This window comes from Pseudorca crassidens, chromosome 13 (genome assembly GCF_039906515.1).
Source record: "Pseudorca crassidens isolate mPseCra1 chromosome 13, mPseCra1.hap1, whole genome shotgun sequence".
Taxonomy (NCBI): Eukaryota; Metazoa; Chordata; class Mammalia; order Artiodactyla; family Delphinidae; genus Pseudorca; species Pseudorca crassidens.
In genome coordinates, this window is record NC_090308.1 from 74,714,983 (window position 1) to 74,730,122 (window position 15,140).

The 15,140-nt window shown below is 40.0% G+C and overlaps 1 pseudogene; it reads left to right on the top strand.

Moving 5' to 3' along the window:
- Nucleotides 1-6,548: 6,548 nt before the first annotated feature.
- On the top strand, nucleotides 6,549-14,651 carry LOC137205104 (small ribosomal subunit protein uS13-like; annotated as a pseudogene).
- The last annotated feature ends 489 nt before the right edge of the window (nucleotides 14,652-15,140 follow it).

The window sequence follows — 15,140 nt, forward strand, 5'->3', positions numbered from 1 at the left end:
TAAAGCAGAAAGGATAAATAAATCCAAAAGTTAAAAATATTTACGATCAACAAAGCAGATTAACACTCTGTGGATTTGATTAGAGCAGAGCATGCACGTGGCAAAGCACACACATAAGTGGAATCTGGGAAAAATGCACAGGATTAAAGACGAGGCAAACCACAGATACAGGAGTGATTAAAAGAATTGTAAGACATGACTGCTCGCAATCCTAGGGCTACAAATTTGAAAACGCGGAGGAAGTGAATGATTTCCTAACAAAATATAAATTACTTTAATTGCCAATCACTGCAGAAGATGTTGGGCTGGTGATTAAGAATCTATCATGAAAAAAGGCACAAAGACCAGATGGGTTTAATCTTTAAATACCAGATGACTCCAATGTTGTTTAAACATTTCCAGGCCAGGGAAAAAAGGAAAAAAAATTCTAATACTTTTTATGAAGCCAGATTAATTTTAATTCCGAAGCCTGATACTATATATATTTTTTAATGCCGGACTCATCTTACTTAAAATTGCAGATACAAACATTTTTAACGAACATATTAGCAAATAAAATGCAACTTGCTTCTGCCATAGGTCAGGTTCCCTGGGTAGACTCTGAGGTGGAAATATGCATGCCAAAGGTTTTGGGGGGAGAACACTCAGGAACAACATCTTTAAGAACGTGAGAGGCGGGGATTGGGGCAGGGAGAGAGACTGAGCTGCAATTCAGTTACAACAGAGAGGTGAACCATTCATGGGAGGAGGCGGGCTGCTCTCTGAGAAACTCAGCTGTAAGCCATCAGCCTCCACAACACGCAGTACAACTGGGGGAATAAGTACCACCTGCCGATGGCGGCATCAGAGAAACACACCACCGCATCCATTAGACCCAACGGGGTTCAAAGGGTACAATATGAACACATAGAATTTATTCCTGATTGCAAGTGAGAGACCGAGATATCTATCATTATAATTCTTTGCATCAACAAACTTTTAAAAAGTAAGAACGCATAGTTGTTGGACGCTGAAGAGGCATTCGAAAAAGTTGTTAATTTATCAGCCATTTCTGACACATCTTTAGTTTTACATATTGCGGGCGTATGAATATATCATTCTGATTTGTGTGCGTGTGTAGTCTTTTTTTTCCTGTCTTGGCTTTCCCTCTACCTCTCCACCCGTATCGACCCCAGTACAGTACACAGAAAAGAAATAACTATAATGTATAGGCTCTGATAGAGATTGAAATGTGTCCCAGATTTGTTTCAGGAACAAGCATTCTGCACTACCAGGTTCCATAGACATGTGTTGGAGAATTTTTAGTTTAATTAAATACATCTATCTCCAGAGCCATTCTCTAGCTCTCCATCGAGCACACCACAAATATTCCCTGGAGATAATTAACTCTGCCAGGATATAAATAAAAATAAGTAAAAGCTAGAAAAATCTTCAAACTGTGGCCATATGTCCAAACAGAAAGCACACATCTTAGTAGGAGAACTATAGGTGTAGAGATAAAGCATCACCTATTTGTCAGGGAATTGAATCACATCCATTTAGAAATTGCCAGCCAGTCCACCTTCATTAACGGCAAACATTCCTCCAGCGAACATCCCCTCCCCTGCCATTAATAAGACACAAAAGTGTAAAATCTGAAATCCGAAAAAAATGCATAGAATCTAGGTCTCTTGCAGATATACAACACACATCAGAAATTAACAGGGATCCTTACCTTTGCAGATTCAATCTGGTGGCTTCAGGGGTGGAGAATCTCAGTCACTGGGAGGGCTTCTAAGACTGAAAAGCCTCCAAGGTTGCTGAAAACATGGCTCCTCATCCGTAGGATTCACCAACAACTCCGGTGACTCACCCACTCCAGGGGCATCTCAGCGGCACGGCCTCCGAAAGAGACTGAACGGCCAGGGTCGAGCTCGGTATCTGGCTTCCTGAAACCTGTTTGCGCATGCCTGGCCCAGGTGTGGCTCTTCAGGACCACCGCTTGCAGGTAGAGAGTGGAATTGACTTCACCTTTTTTCCTACGTACAAGCCACGGCCAACCTCACACCGAAAGAATTTCTAGAGGCTGCTCTCTCCCAGAGTAAGGTTTTAGATAGGACCCCGATTATAAGCGTTTTATGGTCTGTCCAAGGCAAAGTTACTTTCTCTTTGTAGGCAGAGCTTTATGAAAATCCAAATGATAATAGAAGTTTTCTGATAAGTGTTGAATCAGGAACCAATTGAACTTCAAGTTTAGTGTCTGCAGGCTAAGTCATCCTGATACATTGATCTCAAAATAGATACGCGATGCTCAGTGTGAACTGAATACTTTAGGTCTGGTGAACTAACGCTGCCTTTCCACCGATGGTAGCTGAATGAGCACCGCTAAGATTATCTTTCACAATTTTCCTTTTTCAGTGCTTTTAATTCTAACTAATCCCCCTTTAAATCGGCCATTCTTTTTTCATACATGTAAAGCTAAATTAATACCTGTTGGGAAAATGTTAGTGCATTGCTGATTACTCGATCCTTTTCTTAGTATTGTTATTACATGAAATAAGGGAAAAAAAAAAAAAAAAAACAGACTTAAAGCCGAGTCTGAAATATGTAACATTTGGGATAAACTTTTCTTCGAAGAAATTTTAAGAATCAAGATGAAAAACAGATCTTCCTTTTTTGTTTCGTTGTCTGCTTTTACATAAAAGAAAGACCTAGCAAAAGTAGATGGTAACCACTGATTTCAAGCAGTTGGAGTAGCCATCTGATTGGACACAGAGGACTGGACCGGATGAGCTCTTTGGACACTTTCCCAGCTCTATACTACAAGGCTCATGTGACAAGATTCTTCTTTACATTGTTCTTCCACTGACAGTGAGAATATTTCTGAAAAAAAAAAGTAAATAACTCTGAAGTTCAACAGATCTCCAGTTCTTTATAAGAAACAGATTTTTTTGGCACTGAGATAATTAATTTCACATTTTCTATCCATTTGGTGCTACTTTCCAAAGCCTTTATTTCTTCTCATTTTCATTCTCCACAAATTCTTCTGCTGGAAAACTGCAATTACATTTAACTACAGAGAAGTAGTTAGCCCGTGCGTGCATAAATTTTATGTTTTAATGATTCTTTCATTCCTTTGTTAAATGAGAGTAATACATCTCTATTCAACTGGTCTAATAACCAAGGTCAATTTAGTTAAGTTGTAATGTTAAAACAACCCAAAGTACATTATATTTAGTACTTCTTGCTAGCAACATGACTGCCTTTTGTCTTTATTCCTTTAAAAAAAAAGGCCTCACATTGCCAATTAGAATCATGTTAAGTGGCACTGAATTAAGGGAGAAGGATCTACAGGGAGGTTTAGCAATAGGGATCTGCAAGCTTCTCAAATGCAATTTAGCACTAAAGAGAAGCATTAGTATCTGTACTGGCTTCACCTGCAGTCCTGCCCGGGAAGGGATTCTGTGGCTCTACCTGCAAACCCACAGTGAACCAGGGATTGGGACCATTTTACCAGTCCTGGTCACTCCAAACTCACCACTGGTTGAGCTTTATTTCTTTGCCCCAATTGACTACTTTTCTTTCCACTTGTGCAGATGTTTCACCTTTGTTCTTTTCATTGAACACACTGCTTTCACTTACCCTGTAAGTGTTGAGGATTTCTTCTCCTTGGCAGCACTAGAATTTGTAAATAGGAGGAATTTACAGAAGTCTGCTTGGAACTGGGAGTGGGGCAAGGCAAGCACTCTGTTTGACTTAGTTGTATGTTAACTGGGGGTGGTTTTGTGGGAGTGCTTGAGATTATAGCGGAGGTGCCGAAATAAGAGAGGCCTTGCCCAGACGAATAGATGAGCCAGAAGTCAAGATTCTTAGAAAGGAACCATGTCACACCTTGAAGTGAGACTACCAGGGTAGAATAGAACTAAAGTCCAGGGTCATAACCAAGTAAAGGAAAAAGGAGCACATGGAGTGTTGTTGATGGGAACCACAGGTTTCCATTAAATACCTCTGAGAAAGGTGCATCCCTTTGGCAGATACTGATCGCCACTAATGCTACAGCTGAGTACCACACAGGGGCCCTGTCATAAATAAGGAGTCCTACCCACACACCTACGGTCACCTAATCTATGACAAAGAAGGCAGGAATATACAGGGGAGAAAAGACAGTCTATTCAATAAGTGGTGCTGGGAAAACTGGACAGCTACATACATGTAAAAGAATGAAATTAGAACACTCCCTAACACCATACACAAAAATAAACTCAAAGTGGATTAACAACCTAAATGTAAGGCCGGATACTATAAAACTCTTAGAGGAAAACATAGGCAGAACACTCTATGACATAAATCACAGCAAGATCTTTTCTGACCCACCTAGAGCAATGAAAATAAAAACAAAAATAAACAAATGGGGCCTAATTAAATTCAAAAGCTTTTGCACAGCAAAGGAAACCATAAACAAAACGAAAAGACAACACACAGAATGGGAGAAAATATTTGCAAACAACGTGACCGACAAGGGATTAATCTCCAAAATATACAAACAGCTCGTGCAGCTCAATAACAAAAAACCAAACAACCCAATGAAAAAACGGGTGGTAGATCTAAATAGACATTTCTCCAAAGAAGACATTCAGATGGCCAGGAAGCACATGAAAAGATGCTCAACATCACTAATTATTAGAGAAACGCACATCAAAACTAAAATGAGCTATCACCTCACACTAGTCAGAATGGCCATCATTAAAAAATCTACAAACAATAAATGCTAGAGAGGGTGTGGAGAAAAGGGAACCTTCCTACACTGTTGGTGGGAATGTAAACTGGTACAGGAACTATGGAGAACAATATGGAGGTTCCTTTAAAAATAGAGCTACCATATGACTCTGCAATCCCACTCCTGGGCATATATCCAGAGGAAAACATGGTCCAAAAGGATACATGCACCCCAGTGTTCATCGCAGCACTGTTTACAATAGCCAAGACATGGAAGCAACCTAAATGTCCATACATATATACACACACACACATATTATATATATATATATATATAAAATGGACTATTACTCAGCCATAAAAAAATGAAATAATGTCATTTGCAGCAACATGGATGGGCCTAGAGATTGTCATACTGAGTGAAGTAAATCAGACAGAGAAGGACAAATATTGTATGACATCACTTACGTATAGAATCTAAAAAAATGTTAGAAATGAAGTAATTTACAAAACAGAAATAGAGTTACAGATGTAGAAAACAATCTTACAGTTACCAGAGGGGAAGGGTGGGGAGGGATAAATTGGGAGATTGGGATTGACATGTACACACTACTATATATAAAATAGATAACTAATAAGGACCTACAGTAGAGCACAGGGAACTCTACTCAATACTCTGTAATGACCTATATGGGGAAAGAATCTAAAAAAGAGTGGATATATGTATATGTATAACTGATTCACTTTTCCGTACAGCAGAAAGTAATACAACATTGTAAATCAAGTGTACTCCAATAAAAATTTTTTAAAATATTCATAAATAAATAAATAAATGAGTCCTAAGTCTCAATAGTGAGAAATATACCCACCTTAGTTTCTCTGTAACATAATCCAGAGGATCTGTTATGAAACTAATGTTTTATAGGGTCCTTCCCCCATTTCTAGTTATGACATACTTTGTATGGTTTCTAACGTGCCTTCTCCCAGGTCAAGTCACTTAACTGGCAATAAAATAGAAAGCTTCCAATGGAAGAGAGAAATGAAGCTAAAACATGCCCTTCTGTGTCCCTTTTTTATATGGTTTTCCTTCAAGATGATGACTCCACTATTAAGATGTTTCCCTTTACTTTGCTGGAAGATTTCTCTTGCAATGTGTTCACAGCCATGTCCTGGAAAGTGTGTTATGTTTTCCTACCTGCCTTTCCCTACCTTTTATGGGGCAACATAATATAGGGGACCATGTCCATGGACTGAAAATCAGAACTAATTACTAGTCCTAGTTCTATTATTTTTTTAAATGTGTAACTTCAAACAAGTTTACCACTCTAAATTCCATGTATAAAATGGAAGTGTTACTAATTCTCTGGTTTTCCACTTTTTTAGTACTAGAATCCTTATTTGCAAGCAGAATTTTATTCAAAAACCCCAACATATAAAACAGATAAAAGCGGTATCCTTTAATTTGAAGTGGGGAAACAGAGGGTGGAGGTGGAGCCTCATCCATTTGATTTCACCTGAGTTACTTCACTCAGGAGACTGAGAAGTCATCTTAAAAAGCCCAAATCTAGATGAGGCTTTCCAGATGTAAATCTATGATTTAATAAATTACCTCATTCTTCTCCACTCGGATGCAGGATGTTGGCTGAATTTCAATGTGTGTGTAGAATGTCAGAGAAAGGGAAAGTCAAGAAGTGAAAACCTTGCAAAATACAAAAAAAGAAAGACTTCTTTTCCTAACAGACAGCAGAAAATAGACTTCAAATCTCCATAGGAAGTCTTGTTAAATAGCCTTCATTTCCACTGTGACGTCTGCTGGTTTCACTTTCCAGGTCTGGCTTCCCGAGGCTAGCTTTATGGACTGTTGGATCTCCCTCAATGCTGATGACAAGGATGACCTCAATCCCCAAGCCCTCCTCAATGGAGGAGGCACCCAGACCCATAAACATAGCCTCACCCCGACCTGCCACTCCGTCATGCAGCACCAGGAACTGTCACCCAAGAATCCAGTGACCCAGCCAACTCTGCAGCGCCCCTACATCTCCGTAGGTCCTCTTGATGGCCAAATAAAGGGCCAGGAGCAGTATAAGAAAGATCTGGTGCAAAGACTATAATTTAAAAAATAATAATTCACAGGGAGCTCTACTTAACGCACTGTGGTAACCTTAATGGGAGGGAGGTCAAAAAGGGAGGGGATACCCGTATGTGTATGGCTGATTCATCTCGTTGTGCAGTGGAGGCTAACACAACATTGTAAAGCAGCCATACTCCAATAAAAATGAACAATCAAAGAAAAATTATGAACTGATTCCAAAAAATAATAATTATAATTACTCTCATTCTGTGAGTATTAACTATACGCCAGGTATTATGCTAAGAGCTATTACTAGGCATATAGAGGCAACAATCCTGCAAGGCAGATTTTACTATTCCCTCCTCACAGGGGAAGAAACTGAGACTCAGAGTTTCTCAAGACATAAAGACAATACCTGGCACACCAGCCATGAGCCCAAGTACCTGCAGAGTCTCCTTTCCCGGCTTCCAATGGAGTTATACTTAGCTAGGACCCAGAGATCCTGACAGACCCTTGCAGCCCTGGATGACTGGTCTTCTGTTCGCTTCCTTTGGTGCAGCTGACGAATTGGTCACAGGGAGACCATCAACCAAATACAAGCCATTTAAAATACCGCTAGATGTTTAGAAAATATTTTAAATCACTGACTATGGTGGAAAGTAATTTACATTATGGAAGCAATCATTTAATCACTGCAATTAGCCAAATTATTACCTATTTAGCTAATTATCTTTTAATTACATAATTAAAAAATTAAACATTACATTATTCTGGCCAATGCCAAATTCTTTTTCCATAATTTCCCCATGAAAAGTGTAATTTACTATACAGTGCAACATAATTTTCTACAGAAATTAAGTTTCATTTTATTCCTAATTACAGGATAACTCTTCCCACAACTACCGTGACCTGTACATAACCAATGAGAGAACTTGGCCTTTTAGGAAAATGTAGATGTAGAAGCTGGAACAAAGGCAGTCAGTTAGGTTTTTTTCAGAAATGTTAAGTGCTGATTTTCCATACAAAAAGATGATGCCATCAACACAGCAGCGGTTCTCAACTAGCTGCATATTAGAATTCCTGTGGAGCTTAAAAAAAGAAAAACCTCATGTGGAGTGGTCACCCCCTAGGGATTCTGATTTAATTGGTTTGAGGTGGGAACCATCATGCTTTTTACAATCTCTCCAGGTGACTATATGTCCTATGCTGTACAATATATCCTTGTAACTTATTTATTTTATACCTAATAGTTTGTACCTCTTCATCCTCTACCTCTATCTTGCCCCTCCCCCCTTCCCTCTTCCTTCTGGTAAACACTAGTTTGCTCTCTATATCCGTGAGTCTGTTTCTTTTTTGTTATAGTCACTAGTTTGTTGTATTTTTTAGGTTCCACATATAAGTGCTCTCACACTCTAAAAGGAGTATAATTTTTAAAAATTGTGAATCACTATGTTGTACACCTGAAACATATAGTATTGTACATCAATTATACCTGAATAAAAAAAATTTTTTTTAAAGTAGGAGAGGGTGGGGTAGGAGGAATCTTCAAATTTGTCAATTAAAGGGAATACCCTGGTGGTCCAATGGTTAGGACTCCACGCCTTCACTGCTGGGGGCCTGGGTTCGATCCCTTGTTGGGAAACTAAGATCCCACAAGCCCGCATGGCATGGTCAAAAAATAATAATAATGAAATAAAATAAAATAGAGGTGATACAAAGATCACGCCTCATTAAAAAAATTTCATCAATTTAAGGTATCTCTCTCTCTTAAAAAAGTCTCTTCAGATGATCCTGATGGGCAACCAGAGTTAAGAACCACTGAGAAGGTAATTTTAGTCTGTTCTGCCTTTAGTCGTGCTTTGTTTGTTTTGGTAGGAGTTACTGGTGGACAGAGTCAAAAACCATCACGCTGGGCCTGTGGGAGCAGTGAGGCAGGGTTACAAAGATTGATGCGAAAGATCCAGACAAGCAACCTAACTGTAGGTTCATAACCTAGGGAGTTAGGAGTTTGCAGTTATAGGAAGATGGGATGGACTGTAGACCAAGATTCTAGATTGTCATGCTCGGTTACCAAATACTCCAGTATCATTGTCAAGGACTTGCAAAAAGTCAGGAATTTGAGTAGATAATTTATCTGCTATGGGACTGTGCACCTTGGCTCCAAAAGCAAAAGCTACCTGAGTTAACAAGCTTCTTATAAAATTCTGGGCCAAAGTACACCTAGGAGTAGATGCAATAACCATAGTTAAGAACACCGTGATTCCACACGGTTCCTTTCAGTTTTCAAATACATACTTGACACCAGGCCCAGGGTAAGATGCTTCGATGATGCCATACTTGAATGACAGGTGGTTTCTGCCCCAGAATTTATTCTCTGACATTGCCATGAGGAAGGATGTAGCAGCCTTGGCTGTACTGGCTCCTGAGTGAGAGAGCAAGCATGGTTGGGAGGCTGTCTTCAGCCCCTGAAGATGTTTCCGTGAGGGGTGCTCACTGATCACGGTTTTCCACATGCCGATCAGAGAACAAACCCCAGCAGCCCCCCAAGCATGTGTGTATAAAACCTGGGCACGGAGACCAAAGGAGGCATACATGAGTTTGTTCTTTTTTTAAAACAATTTTACTGAGGCATGATTTGGTTGACTCACATATCTGAAGTGTACAATTTGATAAGTTTGATACTCTTGTGAAACCATCACCACATTCAAGGTAATGAACATATCCATCATCCCCCCCCAATTTTTTCCTGTGCCTTTGTAATCCCTCCCCCTCCCCCTCGCCATTCTGAAACAATCACTTATCTGCTTTTTATCACTATAGATTAGTTTGTACTTTTTAGAATTTCATGTAAATGGAATCATACAGTATATACACTTTTTTGTCCGGGTTTTTCAATTAGCATAATTATTTTGAGATTTACCAACCTTGATGGGTGGATCAGTAGTTCCTTTTTATTGCTGAATAGTAGTTCACTGTCTACATAGACCATGATTTGTTTATCCATTCATCTACTGATGGATACTTTGGATATTATAAATAAATCTAGTATGAACATTCATGTACACATCTTTGTACGGACATATGCTTTCTTTTATCTTGGATAAGTAAGAGAAAAATGACTAGATCAGTGGGAGGTATGAGTTTAACTTTTCAAGGACCTGCCAAACTGTTTTCTGAAGTGGTTATACGTTTTGCATTCCCATCTGTAGTCTATGAGAGTTCCAGTTTCTCTACACTGGATATGATCAGTCTTTTCAGGTTTAGCCATCTTAATAGGTGCATAGTGGTATTTCACTGTGGTTTTAATGTGCATTTCCCTAATGACTAATGATGTTGAGTATTTTTTCAAGCCCTTAGTAGCCATCACCTATCTTCTTCGATGGAATGTCTATTCAAATCTTTCACCCATTTTTTATTACGTTGTTGTTTTCTTATTATTGAGTTTTGAGAGTTCTACATATATAATCTGGACACAAGTCCTTTATCAGGAATATGATTTACAAAGATTTTCTCCCAGCTTGTGGATTATCTTCTCATCTTCTTCATGGTGTATTTTGAAGAGCAAGAGTTTTTTACTTTGATGAAGCCTAATTTAACAATTTTTTATTTCAATGGATCATTATTTTGGTGTCCCATCACAGTTTTGATTATGTAGCTTTAGAATAAGTCTTGTAATCAGGTAGTATTAATCCTCCACCTTTGTTCTTTTTTTTAAAAAAAACACTGTTTTGGCAATTCTAGATCCTTAACATTGATTTGAGACCTTTCTTCTTTTTAACATAGATGTTTAGTTCTATAAATTTTCCCCTTACATATTGCTTTAAAGGCATCCCACAGATTTTGACGTGTTGTGTTTTCATTTTCAATCAGTTCAAAATAGTTTCTCCTGTCCCTTTTGATTTCTTCAACCGATGGATGATTGACGTCAGGCAAATGTCTACAGATATTTCACACATCTTCCTGTTGATTTCTAATTTAATTCCATTGTGGTCAGACAGCATACTTTATGTCAGGGGTCCCCAACGGCCTGTACCGGACCGCAGCCTGTTAGGAACCGGGCCGCACAGCAGGAGGTGAGCTGCGGGCGAGTGAGCGAAGCTTCACCTGCCGCTGCCCATCGCTCGCGTTACCGCCTGAGCCATCTGCCCTCCCCTCACTCCCCAGTCCATGGAAAAACTGTCCTCCATGAAACCGGTCCCCGCTGCTTTATGTGACCTGAATACTTCAAAATTTGAGACATTTTTATTACCCAGAATATGGTCTACCATGGTAAATGTTCTGTGTGTAACTTAAAAACAGTATATATTCTGCTTTTGTTGGATGCAGTGATCTAAAAATTTCCCTGCATAAGTTTTTGTTTTCTTTCTTTTGGTTTTTTTTTTTGCGGTACGCGGGCCTCTCACTGTTGTGGCCTCTCCCGCTCCGGAGCACAGGCTCCGGACGCGCAGGCTCAGCGGCCATGGCTCACGGGCCCAGCCGCTCCGCGGCATGTGGGATCTTCCCGGATCGGGGCACGAACGCGTGTCCCCAGTATCGGCAGGTGGACTCTCAACCACTGTGCCACCAGGGAAGCCCAATCTATAGCGTTTTTAAAGAGAGGCAGCCAGAACAAACTCAGGACATTAGGTATGGTCTGAGCAGGACAGAGTAGAGTTAGTCTAGACCCATGTTCTCAACCCAGGTGGAGCTGGGTGGTACATTAGAACTCCAACCCCAAAGGCTTATCAGAACCTTAGGAAGAAGAGGGTCTGTCACATGTATTTTGAAAAACACCACCCCCAGGTGATTCTAATGTCTCCTGCTCCCAGGTAAAAACCATTATTCTATTTTCTGTTCTCAAGTCTATCCACTTGTTCTCAAATTTGGCTTGCCTTTGGAATCCCCTGGGGAGTTTAAAAAAAAATACTGACGCCTACACCCCGCCCCCTCCCAGAGATTCTGATTTAATTGGTACGTAGTGTAGCTTGAGCTCAAGGCGTTGTAAAGGTTCCCCAGCTGACTCTCATGGGTACTAAAGTTTGAGAACCACTGTTTTAGACGCTATGCTCCAATTCCATTGGTCAGACTCATCTTACCTCTTCTTGACAGTTACTTCATGCTCTTGATTCATACTGAGTTAATTATCAACTAGTTCCTACAAGTTTTTTCTTTCTACAATCAATTGCTAAGTCACATTTTCCCATCCTGTACTTTGCTACTGAACCTTTAATCCTTCTTAAATTTTATTTTATTAGATGGGGCCTGTGGCTCTAGTCAGTCAAGATTTTCTCACATCCTAATGCTTTTATCGAATATATTTTTTATTCCTCTCGGCTTACCATAGTCTAGACATTTAAGGAGGTGTCTTCTGTCTAAGACGTTGATTGAAATGCTGACTATAGTAGTCTCGCTTCTCTGTACTAGGGTCCTCTATCTAGGCTGACATTGGGCATGAATCAGTGCATTGAGACATAGTTTCAATTTGCCCGATTTTACTGTTATACAGAGCATATTTATCCATTTTTCGTAAGTTATTCATGGAAAATGAGCCCCCTTCCTGACTTTCAACAGTTCCTTCTTGGTCTCTTGTATAGGTTACTCCTGCTCTGCTCGTCACTCAGAAACAGATTTCTTGATGATTCCACTTGGATCCATGCTTTTCTAATCTACCTGCTCTTCTACTATATCTTAAGCCACTACGTGAACACTGATGGCTGGCTGGCCCCATCTTCCCTCTAAGTTTTAGGATCACATATACAACTGCTTGCTGCAAATCTCCAAATAGATAACTTTCAAGTTCATCATATCAATGTGTTCAGAGCCAAACTCATCATCTCTCACATGCCCAGACCTGATTCTCCATCTGATTCCCCATATCAGCTAGCATCATTTATCTAGGCACCATGCTGGAAATCTATGCGTTAGTCCTGATTTATCACACTCTTCCTTTACCAAATCAAATGCCACTACATTATGCCTGTCTTACATCCTATATTTCTCAAATCTGTTATAGATTTATAGATAGTTATAGATTTATCATACTCTTCCTTTACCAAATTTATAGATAATTATAGATTTATAGATAGTTATAGATTTAGCATACTCTTCCTTTACCAAATTTATAGATAGTTATAGATTTATAGATAGTTATAGATTTAGCATACTCTTCCTTTACCAAATTTATAGATAGTTATAGATTTATAGATAGTTATAGATTTATCATACTCTTCCTTTACCAAATCAAATGCCACTACATTATGCCTGCCTTACATCCTATATTTCTCAGATCTGTTCCTCCTTTCAACCCACACCATCACTACCCTAGTCCAGTCACTAACCTCTTCTTGATTTGTTTCTACCAATAACACCTAAGCCAGGCTCCGGGATTCCTGCTTTGACTCACATCATTGCCAAAGGGGCTCATGTAATTTGCAAATCCGACAGTTTTCCTCCAGCAATGAAAACACTTCAGTCGTGTTTTGTTTGCTGCTATAATAAAGTTGAAGTTCGTCAACTTGGCAAAACATTTCTTCTCTGAACCTGGCCTCATCCTGCATCTCCTGCCATTTGCCACTTTGCACTTTCTAACAATATCACACCGAGTTTTATTCTCCCACTAAACATGCTACCCCATGCCCTGCACAACTGCTGAAGCAGATATCTGTTTGGAATACCCTGCTTCATCAAGGGCCCAATTCCAGCTCATTCTTCCATACTCAACTTTCACCTTATCTTCTTCAGGTGGGTAAACTCCCCCTCAGAGCTCTCTCACCATTCTGGACATATTCCTCTCATAGCAGGTACTACTGTATTTGAAATTGTCCCTTTCTGTACGTGTCTCCTCTACCAGACAATTATTCATCTTCACATTCCTAGTGATTGGTTGGCATATAGTAAATACTTTAGAAATGATGGTCAAATTTTTAGTGAAGACCATGGGCTCAGTGTGAATAACATTTCCCTGACCTATGTATCTATGAAACCTGACATATACATACATAAAATATATGTATCTATATAATATATATATGTATCTATATACATAGGTGTATGTGTATGTGTGTGTGTGTATGTGTGTGTGTGTGTGTATTGTTTCATTGGACGTAACTGTTCTTAGCAAACTCAAGTCCTAGTTCCCAATGCTTCTTCCTTAAAACAGGGGTCAGCATAGTAAATACGGTAAATTTTACACTTAGTAAAAGTAGGCTTTTGCAGGCCATATGGTCTCTGTTGCAACTTCTCCAAAATGCTGCCATATCACAAAAGCAGTCATAAACAAATGGGCCTGGCTTCATTGCAATAAAACTTTATTTACAAAAATAAGCAACAGGCCAGATTTGACCCATGGATCACAGCTTGTCTGCTCCTGACCTAGAGGCTTCCAAACGAACTCTTTAAAAATACAACATCTGTCTTCCAGAGGAGGCCTACATACCACCACCATATCTCTAGTGATCTCTGAGAAGTTCCAGCTCGTTCTGTGAGTTCTCAACACCAACACTCTTAGGCTGCAGAAAACAGCCTTTGCCATCACTGCCAGGAAGGGGGTGGGGCCACAATATACTCACTTGGTGCTGAGGAAAATAAACATTGACTCCCGAAGAGAGGTCCCTGAGGATGAAGTGGAACTTGTGATCACCATCACGCAAAATCCAAGCCAACACAAGATCACAGACTGGTTCTGGAACAGACAGAAGGACGTGAAGGGTGGGAATCACATCCAGGTTCTGGCCAGTGATCTGGACGACAAGCTCCATAAAGAGGAGGAAAACCCAAGAAGGATTCAGGGGCTACTTCTGGTGCCTTTATTCCAAGGCCAGCACCCCAAAATCACTGGGGCAGTGGCCACACCGTGGGTGTGACCAAGAAGAAACAGGTCTACAGGCCTGTTTATACATCTAAATAGTTTATACACCTGAAACAAATCTAACCTCAAGCCACTGGTCTTTATTATGTAAAATTTCCCTTCTTACACTTTGTGAAACTAGGGGCAGTACTTACCCATCTCTGGCAAACCGGCACGTCCACCATTCTGTATAATTCTACTTCTTTATAAACTGCATCCGCCATATGAGTTGCACCTTTTTCATAGCACGTTGGGATGCCATTTATTAGAGCTGGGAGACTGTTTACAGTAACTGGGTCCTCCCACCTTGGGCTTCTCTTTCTCTTGCTGGCGTGCCTCTCCTCCCCTCCCCTCCTTACTCTCCTCCGGAAGAAGACAGAAGTAAACTTGAGCTTCAATCGCATCCTCTTTCCTAACTAGATCACAGCCAACTCGACTCTATCCAATGGGCCTGCTGCTTCTTTGTTCCTCTTTTAAAGTCACACTTTAGAAGTTGTGTTTATTGTCCCCTGTGTATTGGCCAACCTAACTCCTTTTGACCTCCGGATT